Source organism: Schistocerca cancellata, chromosome 2, assembly GCF_023864275.1.
Source record: "Schistocerca cancellata isolate TAMUIC-IGC-003103 chromosome 2, iqSchCanc2.1, whole genome shotgun sequence".
Taxonomy (NCBI): Eukaryota; Metazoa; Arthropoda; class Insecta; order Orthoptera; family Acrididae; genus Schistocerca; species Schistocerca cancellata.
In genome coordinates, this window is record NC_064627.1 from 299,693,493 (window position 1) to 299,711,338 (window position 17,846).

At 46.4% G+C, this 17,846-nt stretch overlaps 1 protein-coding gene and 1 non-coding gene across 6 annotated transcripts in view; one reads left to right on the forward strand and one right to left on the reverse strand.

Annotated features, from left to right (window-relative positions):
- LOC126161671 (matrix metalloproteinase-24-like) overlaps positions 1-17,846 on the reverse strand; it is a 175,073-nt gene that overhangs the window by 134,203 nt on the left and 23,024 nt on the right. The window lies entirely within an intron of this gene.
- On the forward strand, positions 3,594-3,677 carry Trnap-ugg (transfer RNA proline (anticodon UGG)). The gene has a single exon. It is a non-coding gene; the product is annotated as a tRNA-Pro (tRNA).

Genomic DNA, 17,846 nt, shown 5'->3' on the forward strand with positions numbered 1-17,846 from the left:
TAACAAGAAAGGGAGAAGCATTCTCGTTTAGTGGTTGAGAAGTCCCTGAAGTCAAGAAAATCATCATATAAGAAGGAAATGGAAAGGTGAAGATTGCTATATACACTTAAGTCCGCTCGAAGGATATTAAGAAGGGCAGACAAAGATTTGATCTCTGCATCCCGAATGAGAGTCCAACAAGTCAACGATTACTCTGCTTCGGTAATCAGTGGATACCAAATGGTTCAAATGGCTCTGAGCACTATGGGACTCAACTGCTGTGGTCATAAGTCCCCTAGAACTTAGAACTACTTAAACCTAACTAACCTAAGGACAGCACACAACACCCAGCCATCACGAGGCAGAGAAAATCCCTGACCCCGCCGGGAATCGAACCCGGGAACCCGGGCGTGGGAAGCGAGAACGCTACCGCACGACCACGAGATGCGGGCCCAGTGGATACCATACTGGCTGGATGTGACTCTTGTAATTTACCGTGACTCCAAGTTAAATTTAGAGAGCCAGAGGATACAATGGAGTTCGTAAGTCATCTACAGCACAGGGGGTATCGAAGGTAGTTTTTCTTGTGGCTCGAGTTCTCAATGCTCTCATTACCTGTAGATAAATCGAGCAGCTTCCACCGGAGAAGGCTATCAGAAAGGAGACGTGACTGCCGTAGAACCGTCGAACTTGTACAGGCTACGTGCGGAGAGTAGCTCAAGGCCTGTATTTCTCAGATAGCCACATACTGTCGGGATCGTCAGGGCTACACTGTGCCGGCTGACTTGTTCGGGTGACCAACACACTCTCACTGGACAGGGGGGAGGAATGGTCCCTTGTAAGAGGGGAAACAGTAATTCTCCGCTACTGCTCATCAGAACCTATGACAGAAGTAAATAAAGGTTCAGGAGTAGCATTAAAATTCATGGTGAAAGGTTCGCTGGTTACACCGCTATTGAAAGTGAGGGAGATAACAGACAACTAGAGGTCCTGTTGAGTGGAAAGTGCGGTATAATAAACACGGAACATGAACTGAAAGGAATCGAAAAAAAGACGAATTATTGAGGAGTACCATAAATGAAGTTACGAATACACGTAACATCAAAATGGGGGTCACGTAGTAGACGAAAGATAATTTTGCTGCATTGCAATCAAAATAACGCAAGCCAGAACGAAGAAAAGAGGACGTAAAAAGTAGACGAGCAAAGAAAACGGAGGCGTTCTTCGCTAGAAGAAATTTACTGATGTCAAATATTGGCCTTAACTTGAGGAAGAAACGTGGCAGAATGTCTGTAGCACTGCGTTGAATTTCAGAGAATCATGAACTGTGGCAAAAGGAAAAGAAGAGAATAAAAGAGTTTCAGATGTAGTGCTACGAAGGGGTGCTGAAAATTACGTTGACTGACAAGACATGAATGGGTCCTCTAGAGAATAGGCCAGGATACGAATATTTGGAAAATACTGACTAGAATGCTGTTTAGGATTGTATGATCATTGTTAAGACGTCAAGGAATATCTGGAGGGAGACATAGAGAGTAAAATCTCTGGGGAAAGACAGATTTTGGAATACATCTAGAAAATAATCGAGGACGCTATATGCAAACGTTAGTCAGAGATGCTGAGGTTGGCGCAGGAAAGGATGTTGGGGAAGGCTGCGTTAAACCAGTCCAGTAATTGACGAAAAAAAAAAGCGGGAACACGGACTTCTTATGGCGTGTCGTGGTGCGAGGTGACTTATAAGTAATACATGATCTCAGGCACCAGTCTCTTTTAAGGAACTGGGTTTCACCTTTTATATCTTCTTACAACTATTCATATTTTCGGTGTTGGTTTGTCATGAGAACAGACATCGAAACGAAGAGCCTCAGTAAAAGAGATGAAAAATGTTATCATTGTGCCAGTGGGAAAGTCTGTTTGCAGCCAACATCACTGCAATAAAGGCTGTTGCGGTAGTGGCTGCGAACGTCGATTAAAATTACTCATATCCTGTGTGAAACCGAGCGAGGTGGCGCAATGGCTCAGGAGTTGGACTTGTACTGGGAACAGCAGTGTTACAGCCTTCATTCCGGCCGCTGTGGCCGAGTGGTTCTAGGCGCTTCTGTCCGGAACCGCCCTGCTGCTACGGCCGTAGGTGCGAATCCTGCCTCGGGCATGGATGTGTGTGATGTCCTTAGGTTAGTTAGGTTTAAGTAGTTCTAAGTCTAGGGGACCGATGACCTCAGATGTTAAGTCCCTTAGTGCCTAGAGCCATTTGAACCATTTCACAGACTTCATCCGTTCATCCTACACTTTTCCTTAATTTTCCTGCGCTACCACAGGTGGACTGACTGCATCAAATGAGGCACCGTTTATTTCCATTCCACTCATGTGTAGTTCAACTAGGTTTACGTTGCTAATAATTTAGATATCGATCACACTTGAAATTATTTCTGTCCTTGATGGTTCTTAACGCATCTTCGGAGGTGTAACAAATATATTGCTTCCGTGGTTTTCGAGTGTACTGCCGGATTCGATCGTAGACGATCCAGGATATTTCGGTGGGCAACCGTTCCGTCATCTTCAGTTTGTGCTGATGGAATTCTGTGGCCGATTTCGGACGATCGGACCCGACAATGCATCCGAGAACCATGAAAACAGCTTATACCCCGGGAAAGCCACAGATCACAACATAATTATTGTTAAGTTATACTATCAAGAATGTTAAATAAACACTTTTTTGCGGCCTCTTTTTTTCCAAATTCACATTTACTTGTCATAGCTTCAGCAATAAAAAACTTTTGCTCCCCTGAAGAGAAGGTAGTAAGGTCAGGTATTTTGTGACTTACGCAGGAACTTTTGTTTATCATTTGATGACGCATACGATGCTCACTGATGCAAGAAACACAAACTTAGTACGCGTTCAACGAGAATCTTCGCAGAATCTACTGCAAACAACGTTCCCTTTCTCAAAATAATGAATGCGTCGAGCGTCAGACAGTATTAGTCACCGCGTTATCGTAGACAATGAATTGCGTCTAAAGTGCACCAAACGTGGTTTGACGCTCGCTTCAGTGACATCAGCCACCGATAAATCAGCTGAGTATCCGCTCTGCGACAATCATGCGGACGCAACTACCAAAAGTCGCCGCGCGGAAGGAGATATGCCGGCCGCTTGGATTTCGCAAACACTGCGTCCCGCAGAAACGCGAAGAATGCGTCCGACCAGAAATACTGCAGGAAAAGCAAACACTTGTCCCTCAAACTTGGTCAGAACAAGGCGCGCGGCCGTTGTTTGCTCTACCTACTTTCATCTCAATTTGTTTTCGTCTTCGTCTGCTCCACAGAGCGTAATTAAACGGGAACATCGAGTGGTGTGTATCATCTCCAACGTCTTAACACATCGAACAGGAATCCGTCTGCATTGCTACTGCTTAGCGTCAACTACTGTACGCGCTCCCTTTTCAGATTGTGTAAGACGGGTCCCCAAACAAAATAATCGAGATGCATCAAGTCCACTCGAACGTCAGGGCGTCCTCTGTTCTTTGAAGAACGATTTACAGCATTGCAATAGAACGAGGATAACATATATTGAGATTGTATTGACTGTCTCCCATCGTTTACTCTGAGGTGAGCCGGCCGGAGTGGCCGAGTGGTTCTAGGCGCGTCAGTCTGGAACCGCGTGACCGCTACGGTCGCAGGTTCGAATCCTGCCTCTGGCATGGATGTGTGTGATGTCCTTAGGTTAGTTAGGTTTAAGTGGTTCTAAGTTCTAGGGGACTCATGACCTGAGAAGTTAAGTCCCATAGTGCTCAGAGCCATTTTTGAACTCTGAGGTGACAAAAGTCATAGGACAGCGCTTTGCACATATACAGAAGGCGGTAGTATAGCGTATACCAGATATAAAAGGGCAATACAATGACGGAGCTGCCGTTTGTACTCAGGTGATTCAAGTGAAAAGGTTTCCCACGTGATTGTGGCCGTACGACGGGAATTAATGGACTTCGAAAGCGGAACGGTAGTTGGAGTTAGACGCACGCGACATTCCATTTCGGAAATCGTTAGGGAATTCAATATTCCGAGATCTAATGTGTCAAGAGCGTGCCGAGAATACCACATTTCAGGCATTACCTCTCACCACGGACAAAGCTGTGGCGGCCCCTCAGCTAACGACCGAGAGAAGCTGCGTTTGCGTAGAGTTGTCAGTGCTAACAGACAAGCAACACTAGGTGAAATAACCGTAGAAATCAGTGTGGGACGTACGACGATCGTATCCGTTAGGACAGTATGGCGACATTTGGCGTGAACCGTCTATCGCAGAAGATGACCAACACGATTGCGTTTGCAAACAGCTCAACATCGTCTGCAGCGCCTCTCCTGGGCTCGTGACCATATCGGTTGGACCCTGGACGACTGGAATACCGTGGCCTGGTCACATGAGTACCGATTTCAGTTGGTAAGAGCTGATGATTCGAGTGTGGCGTAGAACCCGCGAAGACATGGACCCAAGCAAGATGGTGGTAGCTCCATAATGTTATGGGCTGCGTTTACATCGAATGGACTGGACCTCTGTATGTTCGCCTACTTGGACACCATTTGCAGCCATTCGTGTTCCCAAAAAACTAACGAATTTTTATAGATGTCTGTGCGCCATGTCACTGTGCCACAGGTTCGCGATTGGTTTGAAGAATATTTTGGACAATTCGAGCGAATGGTTTGGTCACCCGGATCGCCCGACCTGAATCCCATCGAACATTTATGGGACATAATCGAGAGGTCAGATCACGTACAAAATCCTGCAGCGGTCACACAATTACGGACGGCTAATGAGGCAGCATTTCTGAAGGGGACTTCTAACGACTTGTTCAGTCGATGCCACGTCTAATTGCTGCACTAAGACGGGCAAAACGAGGCATCCCATGACTTATGTCATTTCTGTGTATCTGTCAGTGCAGTCTGCGCTGATTTAAAACTTCCTGGCGGATTAAAGCTGTGTGCCGTGCTCTAACTCGAATCTGGAACTCTTGCCTTTCGCAGGGAAGTGCTCTGCCGACTGAACTTCTGTGAAGCTTTCGTAGGAAGTAGAGATTTGTGAGGGATCATGTTTGGATAGCTGAGTGATTAGAATACCTGCCTACGAAAGGCGAAGATCCCTGGTTCGAGTCATGGTGCGGCACACACTTTTTATCAGCAGGAAGATTCAATACACTTCATTTTTAGATTCTGAACGGGTTCGCAGGTGGTACGAGAAGTAAGGGATTTTATCCATCTGGTAAGCTAAGGTGCAGAGAACGGACGAAACAAGTAATGTAGCAAACTACCGTGGCGAAGCCATGTTCCTAAAACCATTCTCGAATATTATTCTAAAACAGCAATTAGAGAAAGGTATCTGATCATTTATTTCGGGATATGGTATATTCAAATGTTCAAATGTGTGTGAAATCTTATCGAACTTAACTGCTAAGGTCATCAGTCCTTAAGCTTACACACTAAAAAAATGGCTCTGAGCATTATGGGACTCAACATCTGTGGTCATCAGTCCCCTAGAACTCAGAACTACTTAAACCTAACTAACCTAAGGACATAACACACATCCATGCCTGAGGCAGGATTCGAACCTGCGACCGTAGCGGTCACGCGGTTCCTGACTGACGCGCCTAGAACCGCACGGCCACACCGACCGGCGCTTACACACTACTTAACCTAAATTATCCTAAGGACAAACACACACGCCCATGCCCGAGGGAGGACTCGAACCTCCGCCGGACCAAGGATATGGTATCGCATAGTGAAATACGGCCAATGAAAAACGCAGAAAACAAGAATATAGTAGCTCCCGGGACTCAGTGATGCACAAGAATATTGGATACGGTCACTTTTCCGTGCGAAAAGATGAAATTATTGGTAATTACAGTGCGAATGAAATATTTACAAACCAAAGGAGCACTTTGGTGTAACGTCCGCTGAATCTCCTGCACTAACTCATTCGGTAGTCAGGAGTTTGGAGTAGGTAGTACAGATTAATTAGCGTATTGGCCGGAGCAGATGCACCACGAAAACAAGCTCATGTTGAACTTATTGATCCAACGAGTTGATTTCAATTTGTTGCTTAGCATTGTGATTGACAAACACCGCTGAGAAGAATTTAAAACAGCTGCTGGAACTACTTTGGTTTTTTTTTTGTGTAGTGGATCTAAAGACTAGTAGCACTCGCGCTCTGGAGGTTACGCAAAAATTTGGTTACGTATATATACATCATCCTGGGAGTCGAGAAACTCGACGATTTTCGCCTGTTATCGAGACTAATCCTGACAGGATATTGGTCCCGGGAATTCCAAGACTTTCGAGAATGTTTTAATTTTAAAGTTGGATAACAAATGACAAAAGAAATATTTTGTGAGATATAATTACAAATTAACAATTTTTATTGTTTCCTTTACTTGTACTGCGCAACCTCGCTCCTTACCAAATTTCATGATTCTAGGTAAACGTGAAGTGGCCTATAGGTTTTAATGAGTGGGTCTGCGAATATAAAAATATGTGACATAAATGGCACCTTTTGAGTGCATTGACACACAGTCGACAACAAATGACAGAAAGAAAAGTTCGTATGATGTAATTACAAATTAGCAGTTTTCGGATTCTTTTTCCCCTTCGGCTGCACTGTGAAACGTTGAATCTTGCCAAATTTCATGATTCCAGGTCAACGGGAAGTACCCTACATATTTTGATGAGAGAATTTGCGAGTATCAAACCATGCGATATAAATGGCCATATATTTCGATTACGTTGACTTAAGCTTCAGTATTCTACCCCGCCAAGGTAAGGTGAACCTTAGTATGCGGTATAAATTTCAACTTGATACTTTAACACTTTGCTGAGAAAAAGGGTTTAACAGTCGGACAGACGGACATGTGATCCTATAAGGGTTCCGTTTTTAATGGCTGAGGTACGGAACCCTAAAAAGGGAAAAAATAAGAATTGTTCTAAAAAATATCTTACTAACTTGTCGGTCTTACTTATCTTTTATTTTTGTTGTAGTCATTACACCTTACATGTTTTTGTCGCTATCCTTAACTGGCTCTATCGCGTCCTAATTCGTCGCGCTTTCTGTATCTTCGCGTACCGCGCTAACAGGTTGATACCAGCAGCAGTGGTGCGCCGTCAGTGCAGAAACTGGGTCAGATCATTAGCAGCTACGCCCTACCGCTAAATTTTGCCTCTCGCCCTATTTTCTCCACCGAGCGCCGGTCGCCATCCGTGCAGAAGAAACACACACACACACACACACACACACACACACACACACACACTTACTCACTCACTCACACACACCGAGCAAAAACAAAAGCGCCGTCGCGGAAGCAGAGAGCGACCAGTCACAGAACAAATATTTTGAAAACCTACAGAAGAGAGGAGGCGGAAAAAAAAGGGAAAGCGTGACGGGAGGCGGTGTGCAGTTCGCGGTCTAGGAAGAGGAGCGGAAAATGAACAAAAATATGGCCACGTCCGTAAATTTCTTGCCACCGGCAGGCGTGTTTGCGGCGGCCGGCACCCAGCGACGTAAACACAAACACTGCTTGTGTGTGTGTGTGTGTGTGTGTGTGACGGGCTGCAGAAGGCGAGCACGCGGAACTGTCACGAAGGCCGGCGGGCTGCGTGCTCTGCGGTTTTTTGCCCTCCGTGATTCACGCGGGCGCCGACGACGAACTGCACACGGCGGCGGAGCGTCGCGTTGTCTGTCGGTGCGCGGGTCGGCGCGGCGGATGCGCTGGCCAGTTTTTGGTTTCGTGCGACCTGTTTCGGGGTCACAGGAAGCGAGCATCCTGCAGCATCAGCCGCCACACAAAGACCAGGTTCTGGCGTTACCGTGGCGACGGGTCGCGATAACGCCGCTACTGTGCGCCCGCTCCGAGATCGGAGCGCACCGTTCCTACCACTCCGATACGTGGCTGCGTCGGCTGTGTTTGGAGAGCGCGCAACACCGACCCCGGCGCGTGCAGGTAAACTGCTAGGGTCACCTACAATCTGATTTAAATTACTTAGCATCTGACATTTAAGGTTCAAAGTTGCGACGATGCAGACAGCCGCCGCAGCTGGCGATAGAAACTCGCCGTAAAGTCTCTGTCACCTACGGAACTACCTAAAGAGACTGAAATTCATATGTAATATAGACCTCTATAATGTCAAAAAAACTACTCTCAGTTAAGGTTCCGCACATCAAGCGACAGAAGCGGATCACATGTAGGATAACTTTGTTGTCCGTCTATCTGTATTACTGCTAAAAACCCTTTTCCTCTGGAACTGGCAAATGTATCCAAAAAGTGAAGCTTCTAAGTGAACGCAATCGAAAGATTTTATTTTAATACTCGCAAACTCACACATCAACACATACACTACTGGCCATTAAAATTGCTACACCAATAAAATGACGTGCTAAAGACGCGAAATTTAACCGACAGGAAGAACATGCTGTAATATGCAGATGATTAGCTTTTCAGAGCATTCACACAAGGTTGGCGCCGGTGGCGACACCTACAACCTGCTGACATGAGGAAAGTTACCAATCGATTTTTCATACACAAACAGCAGTTGACCGGCGTTGCTTGGTGAAACGTTGTTGTGATGCCTCGTGTAAGGAGGAGAAATATGCACCATCACGTTTCCGACTTTGATAAAGGTCGGATTGTAGTCTATCGCGATTGCGGTTTATCGTATCAAGACATTGCTGCTCGCGTTGGTCAAGATCCAATGACTGTTAACAGAATATGAAATCTGTGGGTTCAGGAGGGTAATACGGAACGCCGTGCTGGATCCCAACGGCCTCGTATCACTAGCAGTCGAGATGACAGGCATCTTATCCGCATGGCTGAAACGAATCGTGCAGCCACGTCTCAATCCTTGAGTCAACAGATGGGGACGTTTGCAAGACAACAACCACCTGCACGAACAGTTCGACGACGTTTGCAGCTGCATGGACTATCAGCTCGGAGACCATGGCTGCAGTTGCTCTTGACGCTGCATCACAGACAGGAGCGCCTGCGATGGTGTACTCAACGACGAACCTAGGTGCACGAATGGCGAAACGTCATTTTTTCAGATGAATCCAGGTTCTGTTTAGGCCGGCCGGTGTGGCCGTGCGGTTCTAGGCGCTTCAGTCTGGAACCGCGTGACCGCTACGGTCGCAGGTTCGAATCCTGCCTCGGGCATAAACGTGTGTGATGTCCTTAGGTTAGTTAGGTTTAAGTAGTTCTAAGTTCTAGGGGACTGATGACCACAGATGTTAAGTCCCATAGTGCTCAGAGCTATTTGAATCAGGTTCTGTTTACAGCATCATGATGGTCGCATCCGTGTTTGGCGACTTCGCGGTGAACGCACATTGGAAGCGTGTATTCATCGTCGCTATACTGGCGTATCACCCGGCGTGATGGTATGGGGTGCCATTTGTTACACGTCTCGGTCACCTCTCGTTCGCAATGACGACACTTTGAACAATGGACGTTACATTTCAGATGTGTTACGACCCGTGGCTCTACCCTTCATTCGATGCCTGCGAAACCCTACATTTCAGCAGGATAATGCACGACCGCATGTTGCAGGTCCTGCACGGGCCTTTTTGGATACAGAAAATGTTCGACTGCTGCTCTGGCCAGCACATTCTCCAGATCTCTCACCAACTGAAAACGTCTGGTCAATGGTGGCCGAGCAACTGGCTCGTCACAATACGCCAGTCTCTACTCTTGATGAACTGTGGTATCGCGTTGAAGCTGCATGGGCTGCTGTACCTGTACACGCCATACAAGCTCTGTTTGACTCAATGCCCAAGCGTATCAAGGCCGTTATTACGGCCAGAGGTGGTTGTTCTGGGTACTGATTTCTCAGGATCTATGCATCCAAAATGCGTGAAAATATAATCACATGTCAGTTATAGTATAATATATTTGTCCAATGAATACTCGTTTATCATCTGCATTTCTTCTTGGTGTAGCAATTTTAATGGCCAGTAGTGTATTACTGTAGCTCTATTAAAGGCAACGTTTTCTCTGCGAGTTAGCAGGATCATTATTCAATCGTAACATCTATTATCCAAGGTTGTTCACCGAAACACTGTGGTCTTTGTTCTCGTTTCCGGAGCTCCAGCTGCTTCCGACCAGTGTCCGCGTCCTGGAAGCCAGCGAGGGTGACAAAGGAGCAACGGTACCCGGCGCACCTGAGTGCTTTCTGCCGTCAACACTTTGGCCCGATTGCTGGTGAGAGCAGGCTGAGATACTCTTATCAGAGTAGCTTATCTCGCCTTGTTTTCCCCGTCTCTTTGTTGTTTCTCTGGCGGACAGTCATACTGCAACGACACTTCTATCCACGGGAGAGGATTCTTTACATGGCCGTCTCCTCCTCATCTGTATTCGTGAGTGCCGTAGGACTGACGTGTCACGAAAACATCACGAACCGAAATTTTCACGCCTGTCTTAGAGTTGAGAATGGGTAGTTTCCTCTTTAACAGTAGTGCAGGAATGTGAAAACTGTTACAAAGAAGAAGGTTGGGTCTCTTCTAAACTGGAAGGATGCAAAACGTAACATCGTGGTTGTTGAGAAATGCTAATAGAATTAACGATTTGGCACATCTGTGTTTGGAAACAGTCTTTAACGTGTTGAAGGAGGCACGTACTATTGATCTGCTAAACTATATTTCACTGTCTTCTAGGAAAGAAGTAGTCGCCTTCATGCAGAAATATGCGGTGCTTGAAGAAGACGACAAATTGTGACACTTTGAAAACCACGGCTCCGTGGTAAAAGTGGTTCGCGGAAGGACAATGGCAGTTTTCGACTCGCAATCCATGAAATACGAGGGGCGTTCAACAAGTAATGCAAACTTTTTCTCGGCCAATTTAGATTGAAAAATATATGGCATTCGTTGTTGGACATCGTCAAATATTCCCGCTTCAGACCCCACAGATTCGTGAAGTTTCGACTGGTGGCGAAGCTATACTTAGCCACAAAATGGCGTCTGTAATGGAGGTGCGTTCCAAGCAGAGAGATGCCACTGAGTTTCTTTAGTCGGAAAACCAGAGCATCATAGATATTCACAGCTCTTGCAGAATGTCTACGGAAGCCTGGAAGCGAAAAAAGCACGGTAAGTCGTTGGGCGAGGCGCTTGTCGTCACTGCAACGCTGTCGCTCAAACCTGTCTGATCTCCCGCGTGCCGGCCGGCGGCACACAGCTGTGACTCCTGCAATGTTGGAACGTGCGGACACTCTCATTCGAGGTGACCGACGGCTCACAATCAACCTCCTCCCTCCCCCAATTGGACGTGTCTTTTTATGGGGCTGACATAGTCGTCCACCAGTTGGGGTACTCACAGGTGTCCACGTTGTGTTCCTCCTCGCTTCACAGAAGACTGTACAGAGCAAAGAAGGACCAACTGTGCGAAACTGCTTGCGCGTTACGAGGCTGATCGTCACTATTATTTGTCTGCGCACCTGAGAGGAATTCACAAAACTTCGTTGGACTGGTCTTCCACACCCACCCTAAAGCCCGGATCTCGCACCTTCCGACTACCATCTATTTGGGGCAATGGAGGATGCACTCTGCGGAAAGCAATACTTGGATGGTGGGGAGGTTACTGATGCAGCAAAGCGTTGGCACTGACGTTGACCGGTAGGATGGTATACAGGCTCTCGCAGCAAGGTGGCGCAAGGCCGTCGCTTTGAACGGATATTATGCTGAAAAATAAGGTTTTGTAACGAAAGGAATGGGGAATAGCATGGTGTTCTGAAAACCAGAATAAAATCTACCTGCTTTGAGGAAAAAAAAATGTGTCGCATTGTTTACGGAATTCCACTTGCATTACCGGGCGAAATGATGTAATCCCCGTCCGACCACACGTATTTAGTTTTCCTGTCGTTTTCCTAAATAGCTTAGGGGAATTGTTAGATTCCTTTGAAAAGCACACAGCCGATTTCCCTTCCCAATCACAGCTTGTTTATCGTATGTACAGGACTAGTTGTCGACGGGACTTTAAACCCTCGTCTTCCTTCTTCGTTCTTGCCACGTAACTCTTTCAAATGTCTCTGAGCGCTATGGGACTTAACATCCGAGGTCATCAATTCCCTAGAACTTTGAACTACTTAAATCTAACTAACCTAAGGACATCACACACATCCATGCCCGGGGCAGGATTCGAACCTGCGACCGTAGTGGTGGCCCGGTTCCAGACTGAAGCGGATAGAACCGCTCGGCCAATACGACCGGCACGTAATTCTTTCCATACTGGAATACAAAAACATGTAATGATGCATATGTCTTCCGGCGAAAATTAATGACAAGTCTCTCAACAAAACACTTCTTTAGAGGAGACTCAGAGCTTACTCTAAACAAATTAATAAACGTCCCACAAATACTGCACCACATGCATGATCACAGGAAAATCAGTGATAATACAGGAGAAGTTGCGCTGAAACCGAGGGCTGCTCGATTTTGAAAGACTTTTCATTTAGGGCACTTACGAAATTTTAGCTGTATGCTTGCTCTTTCACCCTGGTATGTAATCTCAATTGCCGACTTTGCCTTGGAAAGTAAGGTGTAGCTGTGCGTTAGGTGCAGCACTGCTGTCTCATCTCTATGGACGCACAGATCTACCGAATACCTACTTACCCTGCAATTTCGTTGCCAACTGCGAATCACGAGATAGTATGAAACGGCCCGTGAAATGGTGGCCCCACTTCGCGAGTTCGCTAGGTCTGCAATTACGCGGGCAAGTCGCCAGTTCTGTGGAGCCGACTTTCCGAATTCGCTGTACCCGCGGTTACCGGAACGGAAGAGTAAACAGCGCCACGGGGAGAAACTGGGAGAGGCGGAGGCCTTGACACCGACTTGCTGTCTCCGAGCATCTGACGTCACCGCCCACCGGAGAGGTGGAGGTATCGAAAATATGTCAGTACAGCATGCGAGCGCCACACTGCTCTGTTGTGAAACGTCTCTCACACTTATTTCAGCGCCGGTTCTTCAGCAGAAATGGTAAAAACTGGATATTAAAACTGTTCTCTTGCCGAATATAACCTATTCACATTTAATGGAGCTCTTGGAAAGTTATGTGGGAGAACATCATTAGACTTTTAGAATAAGATTATTCGAGTCCTTGATCTAGCGCTGCAATCAGTTGTTAGACGAACTTTCTGATCGTTTAACAGCTGATGAAATAAACGCACTCGGGCAGCATCAGGGATTGATTTCGAAATACACTCCTGGAAATGGAAAAAAGAACACATTGACACCGGTGTGTCAGACCCACCATACTTGCTCCGGACACTGCGAGAGGGCTGTACAAGCAATGATCACACGCACGGCACAGCGGACACACCAGGAACCGCGGTGTTGGCCGTCGAATGGCGCTAGCTGCGCAGCATTTGTGCACCGCCGCCGTCAGTGTCAGCCAGTTTGCCGTGGCATACGGAGCTCCATCGCAGTCTTTAACACTGGTAGCATGCCGCGACAGCGTGGACGTGAACCGTATGTGCAGTTGACGGACTTTGAGCGAGGGCGTATAGTGGGCATGCGGGAGGCCGGGTGGACGTACCGCCGAATTGCTCAACACGTGGGGCGTGAGGTCTCCACAGTACATCGATGTTGTCGCCAGTGGTCGGCGGAAGGTGCACGTGCCCGTCGACCTGGGACCGGACCGCAGCGACGCACGGATGCACGCCAAGACCGTAGGATCCTACGCAGTGCCGTAGGGGACCGCACCGCCACTTCCCAGCAAATTAGGGACACTGTTGCTCCTGGGGTATCGGCGAGGACCATTCGCAACCGTCTCCATGAAGCTGGGCTACGGTCCCGCACACCGTTAGGCCGTCTTCCGCTCACGCCCCAACATCGTGCAGCCCGCCTCCGGTGGTGTCGCGACAGGCGTGAATGGAGGGACGAATGGAGACGTGTCGTCTTCAGCGATGAGAGTCGCTTCTGCCTTGGTGCCAATGATGGTCGTATGCGTGTTTGGCGCCGTGCAGGTGAGCGCCACAATCAGAACTGCATACGACCGAGGCACACAGGGCCAACACCCGGCGTCATGGTGTGGGGAGCGATCTCCTACACTGGCCGTACACCACTGGTGATCGTCGAGGGGACACTGAATAGTGCACAGTACATCCAAACCGTCATCGAACCCATCGTTCTACCATTCCTAGACCGGCAAGGGAACTTGCTGTTCCAACAGGACAATGCACGTCCGCATGTATCCCGTGGCACCCAACGTGCTCTAGAAGGTGTAAGTCAACTACCCTGGCCACCAAGATCTCCGGATCTGTCCCCCATTGAGCATGTTTGGGACTGGATGAAGCGTCGTCTCACGCGGTCTGCACGTCCAGCACGAACGCTGGTCCAACTGAGGCGCCAGGTGGAAATGGCATGGCAAGCCGTTCCACAGGACTACATCCAGCATCTCTACGATCGTCTCCATGGGAGAATAGCAGCCTGCATTGCTGCGAAAGGTGGATATACACTGTACTAGTGCCGACATTGTGCATGCTCTGTTGCCTGTGTCTATGTGCCTGTGGTTCTGTCAGTGTGATCATGTGATGTATCTGACCCCAGGAATGTGTCAATAAAGTTTCCCCTTCCTGGGACAATGAATTCACGGTGTTCTTATTTCAATTTCCAGGAGTGTAGTTGTATGAGACTCGAATGGGTTTAGAGGAAGCGGTTCTTGAAGGACTTCCGAATTCCTTCTGCCATCCGTTCCCGACCGAGCTAATACGCCGCCTATAATGATCGCAACACAGGCAGAATGTTTAAACTGTCACCGTCCTTCAGTCTCTGAAGTAATTTCTTTACCTTCAATTGTGGGCTAATTCCTAGCTTGAGAGCTTCGCACTCGTCCTTCCCCATTTCGAAAATTCCATCGTTGCCAGCAGCAAATTAACGTGCACATCAACATAGGTAGCACTGGTTACTGACCAAAACCTGTTAACGTGTATCCGGCGTTTATAAGTATGAGGGCAGCTCAACTTGCCCCTCGATAAAAACCTTGCTCATTTCCAGGTCAATGGACTCCGTTTTACGAGCTGCTTCCCGCTGCAGATGCCATCTGTAATTAAACATCGCCGCTGCCTTCAGAGTGTAGGATGAACGGGCCGAGATTAACTCTTACATCTCCGCCTTAGCAGCATATAGCCTAGATTTTTTCTCTCTTGTTTATGCTAGCATGTTGCCCAGGCTATTTTTCACGGCTACCGATGAGTAATTGCTGCTGCTTTATCCATGCACATCTAGTTAGTATTTGAAGCACGTTAACTATTACTACTTCCGACGTTATGTTTTTGCTCGTATAATCTATTGTACTACAGAGGAATGCTGAAGATTGAGTGAATGAATCGTATAACTAATGAAAAAGTAGTGAATCGTATCGGAGAGAAAAGAGCTTTATGGCGCAGCTTGGCTAAAAGAAGGGATAGGTTGATGGGACACAGCCTGAGGTATAAAGAAAGGAACTCAAAATGGGACGTCATACGGGGGAGGGGTAAAACTGCAGAGGAAGGAAAAATGTAGTAAGCAGACTGGAATGGACGTGGCTTGCAGTAGTTATAAAGAAATGAATGGATTTGTACGGAATAGACTAGCGTGGAAGGCCGCATCAAATCAGTCTTCAGATCACAGGAAAAGATCCCTGTTAGCTAAGGTATTTGGTAGTAGATTCCATTGCATGAGGTTAATGAAGAATGCAGACATTCTGTCATGCGAGTCTATCAGCTATGGTGCAAAATGTGCGCCAATCGATGGGTAAGTACGTGATATTTAACAGCTCATGATTTGCACACAGCGAAGATAAAACATAGCTTCGTATCTTTTTGCATTCTATTGCAAGACGTTCTTAGTCTGAAGCGTCTTTGCAATGGACAACAATTGGGAGTCTGAATATTTTGCTAATAACAATTCATTCCGTTAAAGCACACCAGCAAATTCGACTTTGCTATTAAATAAAACAGATGGAGGTATTTGGTAGCTCAAACAACGCTAACAGATTGAATTTATGTGCAAAAGAGAGCTACACCCACAATCGAGATACTGTTTCCGAAGAATCTGTTTCGCCTTGCTGAGAGAGGTCCGAGAGATAACACGTTATGACTCGGGATTCCCTAGTCATTTACCAGAAACTTCTTTACACTTATCACATTTTACTCAGGACAGAATAGCAGACGTAACTATGGTCTTCCGTTTGTACGCTGCTTCACCTTCACGCTCGCTCATGTTTCGTACAATAGGCCTAGAGCATGAAATTCTGCAGGAACAGTTCATTTATCTGGCTATTTAGTCATAAGTGGGCTCGTGGGATGAAATGTTTGTTCTGTGACTCAGTGCGCTTTCGATGGTTGGAGCAGTACTTATCTTCTTATCGCAAAGATAACACACCTGGAAATATAGCTCGGAACAATGTCATGTTGCTACCTAGGCCCGGCTTTAAAACTTCAGATACTTTTCGTCCGCGTTATTTTTACGTAAATTTCAAAGGGAAACCTGCATTATTTTTTTCTTGACGACTTAAATCTCGATTCAAATACATAGTGGTCACATCAGTTTTCACGACACGCGTGCACCAGTCTCTCGCGTTACGAAGATTTATTAAAAGTCGATCTTACGTAGTACTTTTGAAGTACAAAGGTACAAACTAAAACCGATGTAAGGGCAATTGCCAAAACCTTCTGTTAAATGCTACCTACCATATGTGTGAAATACGAGAAAATGAAAGGCGCGTAGTCAAACATTCGTAAGCTCCAGAGGATATTTTCTTTCGTCAATAAACGCATCTTACTTGTGTTGACATGAAATAGAAAAAAGTTTCACTCCGAAGTGCAGCATCTTACTTCGTACATTTTCTATTGCCATAGTGCCCCAGAAAGAAAGCCAGACAAACCTCAAGATAAATACTGGCATATTAAAACGTAAGAGTGACATTACTTTAAATGGTGCTGAATTGCTGAATACAAGAATAGCGTTTAATCAGGAAGATTAGAGAAAATAATATTTTCAAATTCGGTAGTCTGACTGTGAGAATGTTTCACTCTATAGGCAAATCTACGTTTGTTAACCTCTAACAGTGCTATGCTTTTTCGGTCCAGCTCATGTCCCCATGTAGCGTATTAGATTATTTTGTATGCAACCGAAACTGGCACTAACCTGTTTTAAGTATTGGTGGTTCGAAATAACACACACCTAGAGACATGCTGATATAGGAGACAGATTGCGGTGCAGTTTGAAGTGGTGAGGGTGGGGAAGCCTGCAGTGAAAGCTTCGTCATGGTGGCTGTACTAGCAGAAGCAGTCGTCAGCACCAAGTCCGATGAGAAAGTCACAGGCACTTGTCGCCCTTGATGTGTTGGGGGCGCCATGCCTTATACTGTTTTCGTACAGATAATCGACTCGTCCAGCCAGTTACAGGAGGACCTATTAACTCCGAACTACATTCTCAGAAACACGTAAAACCCAAGAAAATATTCAGATCGGCTAGTTTCACAGCTGAATTACAGGAAAACTTGTCTAAGTGCTAGTAGGACCTGCGCTCTGTGGGTTTTGTTTGAACTTAATTGTATACATAGACAATCGATCCATCCCAGGAATCGAGAATATCGGCGACTGTTGCTTCTTATCGACATTGATGCTTGCTAGACACCGATTCAGAGAATTCCAAGGCTTTTGAGAATGTTCTAATTTTAAGTTTGAAGTCGGATAGCAAATGACAAAAAAATATTTTTGTCGTGTGATATAATTACAAATCAACAGTTTTTTAATTTTTTTACTCGTATTGTGGAACCTTGCTTCTTGCCAAACTTCGTGATTCTAGATCAACGGGCCCTGTAGGTTTTAATGAGTGAGTTTGCAAGTATGAAAATATGTGACAAATG